The sequence below is a fragment of the Antennarius striatus genome, chromosome 11 (assembly GCF_040054535.1).
Source record: "Antennarius striatus isolate MH-2024 chromosome 11, ASM4005453v1, whole genome shotgun sequence".
NCBI lineage: Eukaryota > Metazoa > Chordata > Actinopteri > Lophiiformes > Antennariidae > Antennarius > Antennarius striatus.
In genome coordinates this window covers 8,477,070-8,491,769 of record NC_090786.1, presented here as the reverse complement: position 1 = coordinate 8,491,769, position 14,700 = coordinate 8,477,070, and the positions used below count along the sequence as shown (strand labels likewise).

The following is a 14,700-nucleotide window of genomic DNA, read 5'->3' as shown; positions in this document are numbered from 1 at the left end:
GAAAAAAAGGAGGTGTTTGCTCTCCTGTGATTGTTTAAAAATTCTTATCTTAGTCCATGTCTACTCTGCATCACAATTACATAGAGAAAACACATTCTATATCTGGTCAGTCTTGTCTGCAAGTTTCAAATGTAGTTAAAAACAGAAAATAAAGCTTGCTTTGGCATCATGTTCACAGATAGATAGATATACTTTATCGATCCCAAACTGGGAAAATCAGTGTAACATCATGGATGACTAACATTCACTTTTATGTATGACACATCACAGTGCTGATCTGATCACAGTGCGGTCTAGACTCAGCTTTCACAAAGTTTTCAGATGTCATCACGTATCACCACTTGACCACACTGCTTGACTCTTTGTGCTGATTGACCTAAAACTACTGCAGGACAAAAGGACCTGGTGAAGGTAGCAAAGAATGTTAATCTTGAGTTGGTATGACTAAACTCTCCTTGAAAGAGTGCTGTCTATAGACATGTGTATACTGCTAGGATGAACAGCTGCCCCAAATACAGTACTTCTCAGATGGAGGTGACTTGGCAGAAGTGTTGCAACCCACATTCAGGGAAGGGGTGAATTATGAAGAGAGAATCATGCTTTTATGTTCTGTTTGAAGCTCAGATATCTTAGCATAAGGAGGAAAAACACACAGTAGACATGCTCACATTGATGTTGAGCAAGTGATCATCTACTAGATAGTTTACAATGTGCTAGTTGTGCGTAGTAGCAGGACGATTATGTGACGTGAGTAGAAGTGCTTTCATAGCTGAGGACGGAAAGTGCTTTCATAGCTTTACCAATGGGAATGTAACTACATCACCGCATTCTCTCATTCGTTCTTTCTCGAAGGCCTGTCCACCCCACCAGCTGTCATTGTAGTCTAATGAAAATGGATGGATGAGCTGAGGTGTTGACTCATTTGCTGTGGAGATTCATGCAGAGATGTGTCTTTTCCTCATTGATGCATGCACACAAGCAGACTGATTGAATGCATGTATAGATGACAATGTATTTACACAAGCCACATGCGTGGCATTTATGCAGAAGAACGGCTGATTTATTGACAGAAGGCACCGGTGACCCTGAAAAGTTAATCAGTATCAATATATGTGAATCCAATAAGGATGGTAACAAGTAAGATGTCAGAAATCATCTACTTTGACAAGGAAAAGCCAATAAAATGTTCCGTGTTCATCATCCAGTTGGTATGCACTACATGTCTGACAGCCTGGATCACCCCTTACCACATAAAGGCCTCTGTGATGTTATGCTGCTCTGACGTCAAAGGCGTTGTGCTTATCATCAACTGTACCAGATTGTGATGCTTTTGTGTGTGTTTTCTTTTATTTCTGCTTACATGTGTGCACCATGAAAAATGCTGTGATGCATGTGTGAGCATGTGTATGTGCTGTATGTAGGACAAATGTTACTAAGAGAGAGTCCTGAATTTTTCATGCAATCCTAAAACAGCTCTGGCAATGTTTGTAGCCACTCGGCAGGAGGAGGAAACATCTTTCTCAGCGGTTAAGGTGTTGTGCTATGCCTTTGTGCTGCTGCTTTTATATTACACTGGGGGTAAGAAAAAGGTAATATTACACATTATAGCATTAACATTATATTATTGTTAGTTCCCGTAAAATATTTATGTTTTCACTCTCTGACATCACATTCATTTTACGAAGATTACAATCAGATCAGTCAACTGTTGTCGTTTCTTTCCATTTACTTGACTTTACATTTTCACCTTTTTCTCCACCGTTTTTCTTTGGTGATATAACATATAAAAAGCTTTCCAAACTGAACAACAAAATTATTCAACAAAGACATTGCTCAGCTCCTATGTGATGATTTAATACCAAGTTAAAACAACACATTTCTGAGTAATGAAAGGGAATTTGTTTGAAAACATTGAATTTATTAAAGTTAATTTTTCAGCTAAATTTCAGGACTCCTTACAAGATGAAAACATTTTTCGGATTACAGTCTATCCAGTACACTGTACCCACTGGAGTCTAATCTTTTTATGAGGTGTAGTATCTGACAGCTGAGGCACCAGCCCACACTGTTTAAATCTGAACTGCTGACAGGCATCCAGTAATTGTTCTTCCAGCATTCAGTTTGGCTTCTGTCTCTGTGTATAGCCATTAATCCTGCATTGCATGGTTATGTTCTGTTTCTGCTTCCCACTGACTACATGCAACATTGTGTTACACTCATCTTCAGTCAGATTGGAGAATGTTGCTGTGAATTCTGTAGCTTACAGAATACTGTGCATCTTTAAAGTGAATGCTTACAGTGTGCCAGTCTGCGGTTATTGTCATTGCACACTGCTCCACTTTAGCATAAGCTATTAAGTAATTTATGGGTTTTGTTGAACCATGTCAGATGACAAAATACACATTGGCATGAACAAGTAATTTTATAATAATAATAATAATCAGGCAGATATGTACCCTGGAAACACATTAGAACCATCTCAAAAATCAGTGATTTTAACAAGTCCCTGATGAATATTACCCACTCCAAAACTCAGTCATCATCATTCAAGATAAACATGCAGCTGGTTTTATATCATATGACTTAAGCCTACATTGTGTATCACATTCACAGCTTTGGTTGCGATTTATCTGGCTGTGTAGAATTAGTGCTTGGGAGCTGCTCCACAAACAGCCTTAGCATGCTACCTATTATAATAATAACCCTCCAGGATCACATCTATTCACAAGTTTCCCTCTTCATTTTGTTAGCGTTCGTTCTCATTTCAGCTTCAGGGAACTCTGTCATTCACAACCTTCAAACAGGTGTTTATGAAGCACTATGGGTTGGAACCATTTGTCCTGAGTGTGGCTCAGTAATGAAGTTTTGAACAAACAGCAATGACAAACAGGGCAAAGGTAGTTGTGCATGTTATTGATTTGTCAGTTGATCAATTGGTTGTGTACAAAAGATCCTTTTACAGGAACAAGATTATCCCTCTCCTCTGCTTCGCTGCAACACAACAGTAATGCAGTGTTAAATGACCCAGAACTGCAGCCATTTTTAAATATGCTGGTTCTTGGTTTAGATTGCCACAAGTTCAGCCGAAGTCTCCACATTTAAAAGCGTTTTTCCACCCTGCATATTTTAAAACTACCCTTTGTCTGCCAGCCACATCATCAAACTATTTCCAAACCATCCTGCGTTGTTCACAACTTATAAACCAGAGGACACTGAATATATTTTCAGCTTCTTCTCTGTTAAGAGGCAGATTGAAGTGTTCTTGTAAATCCTATCTCTCCCAGTCTGCAATCAGAAGATCAGGAAGACTGGGAGAAAGAGGGAGAGAAGAGGGTGAGGTGGAATAATCTATAATTGCCTGATCAGAGAGAAATCTTTGTGCATGAAGTGGGCCTCTTTTGTGTGTCAGCTTGCCAGCGAGGCGATCCCTCTTTCTGTGTATGAAAACATGCATGTTCTTTTTTCACTCACTGTTGAGGGAAAATGTGGGTGTTTGGCAGACACTATTGGATGGAAAATGGGCATTTATGGCTTTGTGCTTTTCAAACAAATCCTTTTTGCCTATATTTGCTGACATCAGTACCTAAACAGCAATTAGAGGGGCTGGTATTAATGACGCATACTTCAGTTGATGGAGGCATCGTTCTGGCTTATCTCATCCTACTATTATCCACCTGGCCATGCCGCTGCTTGTCAAAGTGAAATAAATAGGTTTTTTATTAATACCATTAATGCCAAACACTGTCTTGGTAAAAACAATCTGTGATGAAAGCATTGGGTTACGCTTATGTGAGTACATCATTCCTATTGGTTGTACTTCTACCTTGTAAATTAACTTAATAAAAGAAATGCAGAAATTGAAAACATACGCAGCAGGTGGTACTATCAGGCCTATCAATTTGATTTCTTAGAAAATGATGTTAGTGGCTGTTAAACATCTAAATCCATGGGTTTGTTTTGGTTGGAGTTATAAGCTGTCTGCATCATAAGTGACACTGAAACAGTTTTTACATCATTGTTTTGTGTAAGCAGTTAGTTTTAACAAATGCCATCTTGAATACTGTATTTGAATATGTTCCAACAGAATATAACCAATATGACATGTCAGTGACCTACTTGGCATTTTCCTTCTCTTGGGCTGCAGCAGGGTGAATATATCTACAAAATGTTAATTGTTGTATTTCATCTTTTTTGTCAATTCCACAAGAATTTTATGTATGTGTTCTTTTACAGGAAGTCAGAAAAAGGGATCAAAACCACCCCCATATCTATCTGAGGTGCCTTCCGTCACATCTAAGGCTCTCTAATTAGCATTTTGTACATGCTGGTATGATTTGAATGCATGTGATTTAATGTGTTAATTACTGAACTTGCAGAGTTGGTGTGTATATTCTTTTCTACTCCTGCTCCATTTCTTTTATTTTAAACCCAAACTAACCAGCAGTCCTTATCTGTACAAGGAAATGCATTTGTAAAAAGCATGACTGTACCGATGTGTGTGTGTGTGTGTGTGTGTGTGTGTTTATTTTAGACTGAAATTACTGGATAATGGTCCAGCTCCTGCTTGAACATGACAAATTCAACATTTACTTTACTCCTAATATAAGGCTGCTTCAAAACCAGAAACTCCACTGTTAGAGTCACATAGGTTTTTTTTTTACCACTGAACATACAAAGATTCCCTGCAGAGTCACTAAGAATGTTGCTTCTTTGGTGCATCATATTCATTTTGGACTAGTTGACGGACAAAAGCTCTAATGATGTACTTGTAAAGGTGCTGGTTTGGGCTCCTCTGTGAAGATGGCCTCGCTCTAAGCTGCCCTCTCTGTGTACTTTTACCACAGCTTGAGCCTTTATTCCTGTCTGTTAGGGTTATGTAAGGGTCTAAGGAGCCTTGGCATTAAGAAAGAGCCCGACTCTGGCCTCACATGTGTCTGATCATTTAATTCCAGCTCAACATTCAGCAGAAGATTGCAGGAGAGCCCCGTGTCGGAGTTGTGAGTGAATCATCTGCCATCATTGCGTGATGGTCTTAATGAGGACAGAGATGGTCAGTTAGTACTAAAGAGAAAATGAGAGAATTTAGAGTGAAACAGACAGGGTCACAGATTTATCAGAATCTCTTCTGAATCGCCACATTTCTCTATTTTAACTAAGAGCTGGACATGTGTCTGAGCATCCGTTCTAAACATCAATGTGCCCTTGTTTTCTCCTAGTTTATTTCTTTGTCCTTTCTCTCCTGACCACCCACCTCTACATGCACCATCTGCATCGCAATTGTGGCCATGAAATGTCTACTTCCAATGCACTCTCTGTTGTTGACTGTGACGGCTTATTCTTCTCACAGAAAATATCAATTCCAGTGGGCCTTCTTTTCTCATGCTTTCATGCGTCAGACATCGTGTCTCTGTTTATCATAGAAACACTGTAAACTTACTGCTCATCATTTTTAAGCTGCATTTCTTCCAAATGCTGTTGAAGTGAATTTTTTTTTCATGTGTGACTTATTTTATTTTTCAGACCCAATTCTGAAGATAGTTGTGTTTAAATTCTGTAAACAATGTCAAAATTACCATTGCAATGTGTATTGGTGCATCTTTTGGAAAGCAGACACAGGTGATGGTTGTGAAGAGTCTTTTTCATATACAAAAACAGAACTAAGGTATGCAGTCTTTGAACTATGACAGTTTCCTAATTTCTCCTAATTAAATTTGAAGATATTTAATTGTGAAAATATCAGTGCTTCTCGAGTCTGCAAGTATGGCTGCCAAAGTAAACAAAATAAACTGTTGAAGTGATAATGCCCTGCAAAACAAATGTTCTGTATTTTGTAGCAGCCTCCAATCATTTCCACAGAAAAAAATTGTAGGTCACAAACCTTCAAAAGTAAATATAAATATGAAATCTTGCTATCTCTGCACAGTGATTCATAAGCTACCCCATTCTATATGGATTTTTGCAGTATTTCTGCAGAGCACGCTTTTACTTACTGAGACTTCTGTGCCTAGACTTTTGACAATATTTCTATTAGTCCTAGGACTTTTTTTCCGTCACTGCTTCCTTCTCACTTTGGTGTTCACACTTTGCCCTATCCTATTTCTAGTCCTCTCTCATCCCCACCTCCATCGCCCCACTTTCATATCCTCTCCCTTTTGTTCACTTTTGATGTTTCTCATATACTTGCTCACATCGCACTAACTTTCAGTCTTTGTGTCTCTCACCCAGACACACATGTGTGTTTCATTCTCTTTGTACCTGTCCATCCTTACCAGTGAAGCATCCATCCACCCCTGTCTCTCTGTCTGCTCCTCTCACATCCCTCACCTCTCTTTGAAGTCATCAGAGCCGTCGTCGGAGCTCGTGCCACCCCAGTCAGCTTTTATCCTCACATAGGAAAAAAAAATAGAGAGGAATGTATTTAGACACTGCCAGTGCACAGTCATCTATCCTCCTGTGTGAAATGATTCACTTGTGATTCATAGCTTTACTGGGATTGCTCACTCTAAACAAACAACTAGTGGATGTGGCATTTTCAATCCAAATTGACTGTAACTGTAACGGAGAGTGCTGGCCCAATTGTCCCTTCAATAATGAGGAGTTTGTCACTCACAAGCTGTCGTATCTAAGCGATCAGCCTGCCATGACTGAGTGTCTTTGCACAAACCCAATTCTGCAAAAATAATGAAAGTCAAACAGGACTGGTTCCAAATGGTACGAATTCTTATGCGTGATGTACATTTTCATCTGCCAAACAGATGGAGGTAAGACCTTTGCCACACACACGCACACACAAACTTGGTTTGCAGGTTGCAGTGTGTTAAGCTACTTCCACCTGCAGCCTACTGAGGCTCACAGCTTCACCCCATTAGTTCAGCTTAGGAAGCACAGTCATGCACAGTACAGCCTGGTCTAAAAACCTCGGGTGCCATCTTGACTTAAACTGCTGCTGCTCATTTTTCTTCATCGTGTGTTTATCGATGCTAGAGTGTATAAAAAGATTTCCATCCATAAACAAAATGCCTGTTCCACTAAATGTGCATGTCAAACACCAATGGTTGAATGATCTGGCCTACAAATGCTCAAGCCATGCAAAGTTACACTCATAACCTCTATTGGTGCATAGTTGTAAGCTATAGTTAAATGCAAGGATCTAAGAAATCATGGATTCGATATAAAATTATAGTTTTTTAAGGAAATTCCATACATTATATATATTTTTTATTTTGATGCAGGAGGACAATGACGATCTATGTGGAAGAAAGCTATTCTCTTTACATGAATTTTAAGTCAAAGAATCTCTTAATCCAACATAATTAAGCTACTCTCACGTCTGGCAGTGGAAATGCATATTAATATGTAATATTCCTGTAAATACACTGTAGATGGCGTTATAATGCAATACTGCACTGTAAATCATATGCTAAGTAGTAAATGACTGCATGTTAACTCACTAAACTAAGATGATAAATATTTCTCCAGATAGCATGCTGATGGTATTATACAGCTGAAAGCACAGCCCTACCTCGCAGCCTCACAGAGCTGCAAAGTAACGGAGTTATGAGAATCAGCGCTGTTCAGGTTATGAAATAATTTATGGTATGTAACTCACCTACTATGCAACTACATCCTGCTGCGTCACAGAGCCTTGTGGAGACAGAATGACGCGTTATGTGTGCAAATGCTTGCCCTCTGAGTTTATGAAAGCATTTATGCTATGTGGTTATTTAATAATGTAACTGTGTGCAGTACCCACAGTATTAGGTGCGTTATATCAATCAATCAGTCACTCTAAATTTTACTTTGTGATCAACCAGAATCATCTGACTGCATTTAATGGCAGACAACCTCCCTTTCTCTGTAATTTCTAATTGCTCTCTTCTTATGTATTAATAGCCATAGACAGAATACACACTCACACACACACACACACACACACACACACACACACACACACACACACACACACACACACACACACACACACACACACACACACACACACACACACACACACACACACACACACACACACACACACACACACACACACACACAAAAAGGAGGCTATGAAAAAGTAAGCCAAAATGCCTATAGGCAAATGTGGAGAGAGGCAGTGAAGTGATGGACATCCATGTGTTAGAGGTTCATAGCAGTCATAACCTTTCTACAAACACCTAACGAACTCCTGTGATCCACATTGGAAGCAGCCAACCTCCGGTTCCCAAGCCAAGTCCCTGCAGACTGAACTACTGCTGCTCCGTGCGAGCTAATTTCTCTGGTCATCCGACTGAAATGACACCTTTTCCTTTCCTTCCTCTGGCTGAGCAGGTAGCGCTGTCGCCGCACAGCAAGGCGTTGGTTCTTCCCACCTCTAAAAACATGCACTAAAGGGAGCTGTGAGTGTGTGCATGTGTGATTGTCTGTGTATGTGTGTGGCTACGCGGTGCACTGAGTTCGTGCCCGGAGTGGACCCTGCCTTGTGCCCCCAGTTGGCTGCAATAGGCTCCAGCACCCGCTAACCACGATAGCGGATGAAGCGAGTTTAAAATACGGATAGATGGATGGATGGTTACAGGCAGTGTTTCTTGCAGGATGGTTCCCAAGGATCAAGGTAACTTGTTTGTCTCACTACCAGTTGATTGTAAAATAATGAAACACCGTCTTTTCACAGATAATAGATTTCATGATAGAAGAGGATAAAAATGAATAAAATGAAGAAACATATGCAGTTATTTATTAAGGTCAGAAACTAATTGTGTGGATTTTTAAAATTTGCTTTCAAATTAGATTTCAAATACTGTACATCTGATTGTTATTCTAGCCTAGTCCTTTTCACATCTTTTCAGTAAGGCTGTAACATGATATTGCTCACATCTCTACCCAACAGGGAGAATCGGCTGGTCCACCTGACCAGTTGTGTGGTACCACAAACAGCGATTATCAAAAATATCTACTGCTCGTAATTCAAACCATTCAAACCCTCCAATAAGTATATTTCTCTCATAGAATTTTGTTTCAGCAGTAAAAAAACAAACATTTTTAAGCAATAATGTGACAATAGCAGGAGCTACCAGCTGCTGCTGCAAGCTTTGCCATTGGATCAGGGAAGTACACATCATAACCCAACATGGAGTTGAACACGAGTGGCTGAATCAGTGTTTTTCAAAAATATCTTATTCTGCCTCCACAGACATAACAAATTAAAATGAAATGTCCATATTTCTTCACTGTGAAAGTAGTTTTCTATTTTCGGCATGTGAACAAAAGGCTAAATCACGCAGGGAGGCTATCTTTTATTAGACAAGGAATAGCAAGAAATTATTCACTGACTTCTAGTTAAGTTAATTTTATTTATATAGACCAAAACTGGGCTTGCGCTAGCCATTCGCCACTTCGCCATAGGCAAAGTAAATTCCAGTTGGGCTACAAGGTTTTTTTTGACTGTGTAGCCACAGTTGCGTTCTTATTTTTACAGAAAAAAGGCTCAAACTTACAACTTTTTCTCTCGCTAGCTCTAACGCTAGCGCCGTTCGCTTGCGCTAACACTAACGGCACTGGACCTCACTGGCAGGACCCCGCGACGCACCTGGGCTCCCCTAAAAGGTGCCTGACGACAATCGAACGTCACAGTAACGTTGCAATAACGTAACATAAAATAGAAAAACATAAACGTCACGATGACGTATCAAAATATCAGGAATTTACAACACTTAGACTGTTGAGCCCTATGACCGGCAGGAATAACCAGCGGTGCAGGTAAATGTGTATATTCACCTCGCTTGCTATTTTACATGCCTTTTTAAATTGAAATGAAAAATCATATTATCGAATTAAAAAAACAAAAAACTAAACTATGGCATACCAATGGTGTTGTCTAAGTCAAAGATAAAATGTCTTCTAGTCTAAGTAAAATTTACAAGTAAACATTGAGTTTGAACTGTTGACTTTAGTGTATTTTTGCAGCTAAACTGAACAGAAGATTTTACCATCCCAATGCACCAGAATGCAGGAAAAAAAACCCATTTTCTAAAAAATTTCCCGGGTGAGCACCCCCAGACCCCCCATATGGGGGTGTCCCCCACAACCCCCACAACGGGCGTGGTTTTACACCCCCCAACAATTGAAAACTTGCATTCACTATGTGGAGATACAGTCATACAAAATATATTACTGAATGTTTACTTTGACTAGAAGACATTTCTAACTTTGACTTAGACACTTTGTTTTTAATAAATTAGATTCTTGGTATTACTCAATGTTAACTTGTAAGTTTTACTTGCTATTATAGTGCGCCACTGTCTTGGACACAGAATGTGGCTTTTTGTGGCTTACTCAATTCTTTTACACTGAGCCACAGTGGCTTAGTCATACTAGCTCCTAGTGCAAGCCCAGCAAAATATTTCATTGTAATGCAGTCAGCTTGCCTCCTAACAGCAGGATTTTAGCCTTTCTTAGTAGTGTTTTCTTCTTTTTACACAATTATTGCAATGTCTTAAAGGATCATATTGATTTTTCCACCACTGATAATTAGAACATCTGTGTTTGTCAGATTCTTTATACTCATTCAGCTAGGTTCATAAATCTGTGACTAGTGTTTACAGTATTTCTCATCTCCCAATAAAGCCTCACCATAGATGTGGTGGACATGTATATTGGCAGCATTGTCTCTTCTTTCTTGCTGCGTGTGCTGAACTAAAGATAAAATGTTATCTCAGCCTGAGCTGAGTCAGAAAAAAAAAAAAAAGCAAGGTCATGTTTAACAATGCATTAGGATATGGTGGGTAGAATCTCTCATATTCCTTGCAGCAGACTGATTTAATTTGTTGATATTAGCTTCCCATGCTTGCAATGTCAGAAGAGCCTTGTTTCTAAATGGAAAAACTGGTACTGGAACAAGTGATGGAAGATATGTCATTTCGAGGATAGAAACATAAGATTTGAGTCACCATTGTATGACAGCGTTGTGTTTTAATCAAGCTGTCCAGCTTGAATATCTGATTTGAAAAGATTGATTATCCCCAGTGGCGTTATTAGCTACATTCATATCCTCTAAATCCATTACAACCATTATGTCTTTAACAAACTGTGTTTTTGTAATGAATACATTGATGAGCAGTAATATCCCCTTACAATATAACAGGGAATAAAAGAGAGAAATGTTATTTAATGATTAAAATATCTAATCTTGGGTTCATCTTCAAGTCAGTTCTAAGACACACATTTCACATGAATAAACAGATGAAAACCCCTTTGAAACAAAGTTAGGGTATGATTATTCATAAATGGAAGTTATGCCTTTCCAAAATAAGAAAAAGACTGAAATGTGTTTGCAACTTTCTCCTCTCTTTTTAATTTAGTGAACTATCTTTTAATTTTTTGTGAAGCATCATCATATTAATCATTTCTCCCTGATATTTATTGGAGTCAATCAATGAGCCAGCCACCCAGGCCCATCTTCCATCACCTTCATTACTCCGTTGTTCGAGTGCCACTTGCATAATCGGTGTATTATCTATGAAGTTTGCATCCTCTGAAATATGCATGTGTGTCTGTCCCGTCAGATTCCCAGTTGCTATCTTGTCTCTGTTCTGCAGACAGGAGAAGGCAGAAGAATGTCAGTCTGCCAGTATCCAGCTGCTTTTCTCTTATTGGTATTCGGGGCACACAGAGCTGTCCTGAGTGTCTGTTGCACGTGCCAAGGAGGAATGTAGGAAGTGAGGGGATGGAGAAAAGGGGAGGAGGGGAATGAGGGCCCCTCTGTCTCATGTTATATGAACCTAAAAATAGACAGCATCCTCCCCTCGTTTCCATTCTCAGTGCATCTCTTTTTCCATACTCAACGTCCCTCCCTGGATCTCCTTCTCTGTTTTCCTCTCATCCTTGTCCTCTTCATCCTTCTTTCTCTGTTTGGTCTAAGTAAACATGCTCTCTGGTGCATGATGATAAGACTCCCCAAGTGTACTGCCAGACAGTGTGGGCATTGCTAACAGGCTTGCTTTGATGAAGGATTAGCTATACGGAGGATTTTATTTAACAGTATGGTATTGCCATTCCCAGACTGTTGAACAACCAAAAATAAAAGCTATCAAATGCTCTCAAGGCAAATTAATGGCTTTACTGGTTGTCAACAAGTTCTGATTGCAGTTCATATATACTGTAAGTGGTTATTATGGTTGTATTGACATATATGTGATTATATAATTGTCTATATGCGTTTTGTGTGTGTGTGTGTGTGTGTGTGTGTGTGTGTGTGTGTGTGTGTGTGTGTGTGTGTGTGTGCGTGTGTAATCTTGCTACAACTATTAGTAAGATTAGATTAGCGTAATTTTCACTCTCAGTTTTGGAAAACTTTTTTACACTTCATCTGAAAGTAATTCAGCTTTCTTCTCCTTCTATCAAGTAATTTATGATAGCGTGATTTTTCAGTGATGAAATCATGGTGGGTGGGCAGGAGGGATATTGGCTTTCAGTGGATTATGTTCTAGCACATGGCCAACCTTGGCTTAGTCATCGCGCCCACTGCCCGCCCACCAAAAAGATGAGAGCGACAGAGAGACAGACAGAGAGAGAGAGAGAGAGAGAGAGAGAGAGAGAGAGAGAGAGAGAGAGAGAGCATGCTCCAACACTGTTCCACCACTATCCAGAAACTCCCGATTATTGTAGATTTAGAAATAAATGAAAGCAGTGGCCCAAGGACTGCTATGCCAGCACAACCAAAAACTGATATGTAGTAGCGACGAGATTCATGTGAACAATAAAGCTACCGCTGAAATAAAGAGGTGATACAAGATAAATTAGTCTGTGTGAGTGTGTGATATTGTGGCTTATACCACCTGTGTCGCCTTGGTGTCAGGCCTATATTTGTCACTTATGAGCCAATAAAGGTACAAGCACTTTACTAGCTTTTCATGTCCCACACATGATTAGTGTCACAACCTTGTCAAACAGGGGTGTTTAACAAATTGCAAGAGCTCTGGTAAACCAAATGTCCTGCTCTGCTGAGGTCAAATGTAATTTGTTGATTCCTTTGATGACAAAAATAAGCAAAATATATATACTCAATATAAGAACTTGCTTTTTCCCATTCTTATAAAGTCTTTTGGGGTTCGGGTAAAAGGATGTGCAGAACAACAGTGGTTTTTGCTGCCCATGGCTGAAAAACTACATCAATGTAGGCAAATGTAGCCGCAAGAGGGCACAAGCCAGGACCAGGAAGTAGCAAAGGTTAGTCAGGATGAAGTGAGGAGAGCATTGAAGAGGATGAGGAGTGGAAAGGCAGTTGGTCCTCCATACCTGTGGAGGTATGGAAGTGTCTAGGAGAGGTGGCAGTAGAGTTTCTGACTGGGTTGTCCAAAAGGATCTTCGATAGTGAGAAGATGCCTGAGGAACGGATGAGAAGTGTGCTGGTGTCCATTTTTAAGAACAAGGGAGATGTGCAGAGTTGTAGCAACTACAGAGGAATAAAGCTGATGAGCCATACAATGAAGTTATGGGAAAGAGTAGTTGAAGCTAGACTAAGGGCAGAAGTGAGCATTTGTGAGCAGCAGTATGGTTTCATGCCAAAAAAGAGTACACTCTAAAAAATGATTCAAGGACCTAGTAAATGTTACAGTAGTATATAGTTATGCATGCTCAGTAAAAATTTTGAATATCATCATGATGAGTATTTGATTTGACTACATCAAAATTAATTAGTAAAACTCCAACAGGAATATTTGTGTGAAATAGACCCATGTAGATTAAGTTTACTTACTTAAAATAAAGTATTATTTGACTCACAGATTACATGGTTAAAATATTTGTAATAATAAGTGTTGTAATAATAAATGTTTCACCAACCTTTTTGAGAATATATTAACAAATATCAGTTAGTTTTAATAAGTGCAATTATTAAACAAGTCAACTCAATTTTATTGGAGACATAACTAACAACTTAAAAACATCAAGTAAACAGAAGGGAACCGATTCCGCCTTTTTAGGATTTTGGGGCGCTGGTCACTCACTCGGGCAGTGGCTCAGCGGTAGAGCAGATGTCTTGAAGATGGATCGCCCAGCCATCGGTGGTTCGAATCCCGCTCCCGCCAGAACATCCCTCGACGTGTGAGCTGACTGCTGAGGCGCCCTTGGGCAAGGCACAGTCCCCCCTACAAGCTGCTCATTTGGGGTGCAACCCCCCCGTCACTCTGCCTCCACCTACTGTTCTTTGTGTGATGTGATGTTACTAATTGCATGCCTACAGGCCCCTAGTGTGTTGTGTTCAGGGACCTGTATGTGTGTATGCATGACTAACCCATATGTAACCACATGGGTTACATGGGTGTAGTATAGAGTGTAAAGATAATTTCTCCATGAGGGGCATTAAAGTGGACTTTCTTTCTTACGAGGGTCTTCAATTAGTTATTCAGTTTATTTCTTCTTTCCAGACATGTTATGATAACAGATTTCACTTTCATCAGTGTTGGAACATCGGTAACAACAGAAGAAAAAAAGGGTTGACTGGTGGAAGCCATTGGCTTGTAAGGTTCCCGTCCCCTAAACCAACAACATCTCTCTCATTGCAGCACATCGTCAACCAATTCATACATGGCATGTCACAAATCAATTTGAATTATTTTATTCTGGTATATTGTTGTTTTAATTCGTCCATTTAGTCCAATAGGCATGCATATTTGAACACGTCTATGTCAGTTCTTGAGAAGA

General features: G+C 39.6%; 1 protein-coding gene across 2 annotated transcripts in view; it reads left to right on the top strand.

Annotated features, from left to right (window-relative positions):
* The window catches only part of rgs7a (regulator of G protein signaling 7a), a 56,565-nt gene that overhangs the window by 11,911 nt on the left and 29,954 nt on the right, over positions 1-14,700 (top strand). The gene's annotated exons all lie outside the window — the stretch shown is intronic.